The following is a 5949-nucleotide window of genomic DNA, read 5'->3' as shown; positions in this document are numbered from 1 at the left end:
CAATGGATTGCAGATGAATGACTATGTAGAGCATTTCAGTCCAAAACTGCAATGTTGAAGACACAGGTAGATCTTGATTACTACAGTTAATGAATTGCACAAAATGTTCACGTTATTTGAAGTTGCACTGTTGGAAGTGATATTTCTATGGAAAATATGGCAACTGGTTCCAATTCAACAGAAATAATTCTAGCCCTAGTACCCTCCACATCAATTTTGGGGGGTCTAATATAATAGCAAGCCTTTTTTTCTTTTTTTCAAAGCTTGTGCTGCTTTCCTCTGTCAGTCTTCCTTTTTTCCATTTTGCACGTGCAAAGGAGTGTCTAAACCCCCACCACAACTGCACGTGTGCTAAACCCAATTGTGCATATCCTAGTCCCTACATTAATTAAGTTTTGTGTCAAATTAAGCACGACCTGGTATCAATTTACAAGTTGCACTAAACTGAATATTTCATTATTTGAACTTACTCTAATTGTGACCTAACTGCATTAGTCAGAAATAAATTCTAGTGGAACTTACTCTGAAATGCTAACAAATGTTGTTTTCCAGGGTGATGCATCTCACACAGAGAACTTGGGAAACTGTCTTGAACTGAATCATAATCATTAATCCTTGATATAGCCTGGTCCAAAAGAATATTAGTAAATCTCTAAGGTTTTGGGAAGGATATTTTTACCAGCCTTACTAGGTCCAGAAGAGGTGGGACTGAAGTGGAAGCTGTCAGCTTAAACGGAGATATGAAGGATAGCTAAACCATATTTCTTCCTTACAGAAGAGCTTCAGAGATGGGGTAACATTCTGCCACTGCATAGACAACATTGCTCTAGGGCTGCATTTACTCACTGAAATTGATAAAGAAAAATAAGCATCTTTCTGTAGAGCTTGAATAAAAGGTGAAGTTTGGCGGGTTGAATCCCGAGTGCCGCGTAACAGAGTGAGTGCCTGTTACTCGTCCCAGCTTTTGCCAACCTAGCAGTTCGAAAGCACATAAAAATGCAAGTAGAAAAATAGGGACCACTACGGTGGGAAGGTAACAGCGTTCCATGCGCCTTTGGCGTCTAGTCATGCCGCCCACATGACCACGGAGACATACTCGGACAAGCGCTGGCTCTTCGGCTTTGAAACGGAGATGAGCACTGGCCCCTAGAGTCGGAAACGACTAGCATGCATGTGCGAGGGAACCTTTACCTTTACCTTTTTAGAGCTTGAATACCAGCTAGAAACTTCTCAGAGCTCATAATGCCTTCATTTCCAATTGGCCTATTTATCCCCTCCATTAAGTCGTCTTTAAACCAATCTAATGCCATTGATTTAGAACCTCATTAGAGAGAAGATAATAAGTCCAGGTCCTGAATTGTTGTGTTTTTCTACTTCTACTCATTTAGTCGGTTCCTCCCTTAAAATGAGACCCTTTCAAAAATCAATTGGCATCTAAATTGCATTCTCTAAAAGAATGAATGGAGAGGGATATATATATATATAGAACATTTTTAAGTGATCTTAATGTTTTCCTTTGCTAACGAAAACAAAGCAGAAATGCAAAAGGATTACAGATCCAGCAATGCTGGACACACAAAACAGAATTCATGAAAGTTGCTTTTAATGGGTTTTCTTTCCCTTCAACCAACACCCAGTAAACATAATTAAGGCTGCATTTAAAAAAAAGAAAAGAAATGGTGATTTGTTTCTTAATCAAATGATGTGGCAGTTGAAACAAAAGTGGCTTTCTTTCTTCCATTTACCTTAAGTAGTTAACGTTCCTCGCTTTAATTCAGGCTTTCATTTATATATTTACTACAGTATTGCCAATCAGTTTCTAAAGCCACTCATTTACAAACCACTACTTTCTCTACAAAACACACATACACACACACACACACACACACACCCTTCCTGGTTCTTGTAGATCAGACATGTCAAACACAAGGCCCGGGGGCTGGATCCGGCCCGCAAATTGGTTTCATGCAGCCCGCAAAGCCATCCTGGAAACAGTGAGGGAACGGCCCCCACTGCCTTGGCCCTGGCCCAGAGACCCTCCTTCTGCCAGAGACCCTCAGATCTGTCCCACTCCTGCTCAGGCCCCCATAGGCACCCTTGATGCCAACGATGTAGAGCTGGCCATGCCCACCCAGTAAGCCATATGCACTCTAGCCACGCCTACCCAGTAGGCCACGCCCACCCTGGCCACACCCCACCTGGCCCCCTGAGGGCAACTGCAATGCTGACACGGCCCTCAATGAAATTGAGTTTGACACCCCTGTTGTAGATCTTCTGTCTTGACCACATACGCTCCCCTGAGCAACCAAACATATATCCAAGAAACAATTTAAATGGATGTCTGAACATCCCAGAATTGGCATTTAGACACGGTTATTTTCTTCTTGACATAGTTTTGCTCTGAAGGGGGGGGAAAAACAAAACAACCCTTAATCTTGGAAACTTGAGACACAGATGCCTCTGTTGCAGAGTTTTTTTCCACATCCTGTTGAGTACTAAGTAGTTATTTAAAACGGAGCTGCTACACTCAGAGCCTTACAGTGCTTGATATAGTTTACAAGACGATTAATTAAATGAGAGCCCTGCACGGGCACATGTATTTCCATAATCATTCACACTGGCCTATAGTTGCCCTTTAATTTTCATACTAATTAAAGTAACACACATTGAGTTGCAAATTGTTGATGGCTGCATTTCTCAGTAGATGTTAACACTGATGTAAGCTGAATAGTGAATTTTTAAAAAGAATAATTAAGCACAGTTGATTTCTTTTTTCATTTCTTTAATTTTTTTTAGCCCAGTCTGTGCAATTCCCCCCTTACTACCCTAGCAAAATTTGTGATCTGGATCTAGCAGACCAGCCATATACTGTGGCCTGCTAGACTCTCAGCAGTCCGACATATCTTTGAATTCTCCTCTTTTTTTTCTTTTTCTTTTTCTGACCTGGATGTCAGGACTCAGCAAAACATGCTGTGAATGGCATTCTTCTCCTCCACCGTGCCTGCAGCCAGATCTGCCAATGTTTTCTCAAGAGAGTCGTACAAATTGTTAAAGCAGATGCAGACCCCTGGAAATTTCTCTGGTTTGAAAAAGATAATAATAATAATAATAATAATAATAATAATAATAATAACAACAACAACAACAACAACAACAACAACAACAACAACAACAACAACAACAATAAAGTAGTCATATTGAAGAGGTAGGTATTCATGTACAAACTTGGGACTGGATAGTGGGGAAATGGAAGGATTTATATTCCTTGCAGACAGCTAGTCATTTGCATTTTTAGATGGTTGTTGATGCACCTGGAGGCTTATCTCTATTGTCAGGGTTACCTGAGTAGTGCAAATGGGTGTGAAACTGCTGAAAGGACTGTGTTGTAGACGGGAGATAGATGATGTTGTATCCTTTCCCCTTTGTTGAGAGAGGGCTGTTCAGTTTTGACACAGACAACCTCTTCGACCCCTCTTTCAAACCAGCGGTCCTCTCTGTCCAAAATGTGGACTTTGCTATCTTTGAAAGAGTGCCCTTTGTCTTTTAAATCCACATGGACTGCTGACTCTTGTCCTGATGGGTTTGTTCTCCTGTGTTGTGCCATACATTTATGAAGTGGTTGTTTTGTTTCCCCAATGTACAGATCTGCACTTGGCGCACTCATCATGAGAATCATGAGAAGTAGTGGTGGCGGCAGCAACAGCGGCAGAGGAGAAGCAAAGTTCTGCTTGGATCCATCCAAGCGACAGCAGCAATAGCAGACTGCAAGCAGACTGTGGACAGCAGCATCTCAGCATCAGCATCAAAGAATTGTATAGACTGGTAGTGGAGCATGGCAGGGCCATGAATTGTCTGGTTTTGATGCAGATGACTGGCAGCATTTGGCTGGCCCTGAAGATGCAGCAGTGTGTTGAAGCAAAAATCAAGTGGACCATGAGCTGTTTTATGTCCTCTATTTTGTGGCCCACTCTGGGAATAGGTTACCTGTCGGATGGGCCAACTGTCAGTGGTGATGGGCTTGTGGCTATATTCTTGGGAGTAGGAGTAAGAGGAAACCTTTTTCTCACTATCGAAAAAAGAGAGACACTCGGGATCTGCCTAGTGTGTAAATGCCCCAAATCGAAACTTTCTAGTTTAGACAGAACAGTCATGCATGCCTTTTCTGAGAATCAGCTGTCACTCTTAAGAAAGCTAAATGACAACAGAAACATTTACAGTCCAGGCTAGACTCAAGAGGTCTTTTACAAACTCCTATGAACATTGACATAAGACAGGGGTCCCCAACCTTGGCAACTTTAAGATTTGTGGAATTGAAGTCCACAGGTCTTAAAGTTGCCGAGGTTAGGGGATCCCTGACATAAGAGATTATTATTTGTGTGTTCTCCCCGCTGTTACAGACATCAGATATTCTATGTGCTTCAGATACAGTTTTGAGCAGGTTTGCCTCTTTCCTCTTCCGATATCTTTTTTTTTTTTTGTCTTTACAAAAAAAAATTGGGTTGGCTGACCACACCTCTCTTCCTGCCAGAGAGCCTTCAAAATCACCATAACTGGTTTCTCAGTTTGACATTTAGACCATTCTTGGGGACTTTGCCCAAAAAATAGGAAGTATCAAAACAATTTTTTTCAAGAGGAGTAAAAGCTTGTCTTGCAAACTTTAAAACCTGTTTCATATTTTACATTTTATTTTTTAGATTTTATTTATCAAATTTATATAGCTACCCATCCCATAAATGCAACTCTATAGCAGTGAATCTTTTGGGCTCATCATATCAAAAATGCAGAGAACGCCTCACTTGATTCTGCCTGATATATCACACACACACACACACACACACACACACACACACACACACACACAAACACACACAAAGCAGGCTCTATTTGGTCATAACTGGAAGCCTTCCCCAAACATGTCAGCCTGAAGCTCCCAATTTGAAATTTTCTCTAAAACTGCACAACTTCCCCCCACCCCAGAATTTAATTAATTACAATTGCAATATATGTAAAGGCAACATAATGTATTTGTCTGCTAGTAACCGATTAACCAAATATCTCATAAAAATCTTATACCTTTCGCTCAAGAAGAGCCAACATTTCTATGGGTGAAAAAGTACAAACTTGAAAATCTGCGGATGTAACAAAGCTTAAAAGCAACACCGGGAAAATCTGAGATGCAGTATTTGCTCCAGGCTGGTAAAGAAGAGCTTAGTTGTGAATTTCTCCTCTATATTAGTCCAATTCATTGCAAAGTGCTTTATTAAAAACCAGTTTTAAGGTAAATATTCCTGGACGAGAAAAGCCTCAGGGACTTCAGACTCCTTCTAGGACAGATGAAATTGATGGACCAGAAAGTCCAGTCACTTTCAAGTTTCCACATGTCTTTTTCCATTCCATTCCTCGTTTTTTATCCACTCTTACTTTCCTGTGCAGTGATCTCTTAAACTCAGAGCGCCATGGCTTCTGCAGTGTAACTTGATACAGAAAGCAGCTTAAAAGAGCTGGTGCAAGCTATTTCATATGGAGCAAAGCTTGAAACCTGGCTGGGTGACTTCGGGCCAGTCACTCTCTTTCAGCCCATGAAGTCCGGGTTGGAAAACATGATAGTTGGTCAGTTCTGTCACAAGCAATGGACCAATACTTAGTTGATTCCTCCCCCCCAAAAAAGGACCTTGCACTGGAGGGAGGGAGGTCAAATCAACCAGTAACAGCATTGAAATAACAAAAACCTTAAATGTTCTTCACCAAGTCACTAATAAGGTGTTTGGTGAGTCTACCTGGGGTGGTTATTCCATAGCCCGAAAGTCCCTACTAATAAGACCGTCTCCTTAAGACTCACTTTCCTTATTTCAGTGGCAGAAGTGGTTTGGACAGAGCTTCCAAAGAGGGTCTTAAGACTGATGTAAGTGTATGCAAGGGCAACAAGTAACCTGAGAGGAAGAACAGCAC

The sequence above is a fragment of the Vipera berus genome, assembly GCF_964194415.1.
Source record: "Vipera berus genome assembly, chromosome: 3".
In the NCBI taxonomy this organism is placed as follows: Eukaryota; Metazoa; Chordata; class Lepidosauria; order Squamata; family Viperidae; genus Vipera; species Vipera berus.
Note: the sequence above shows the minus strand (reverse complement) of the source record.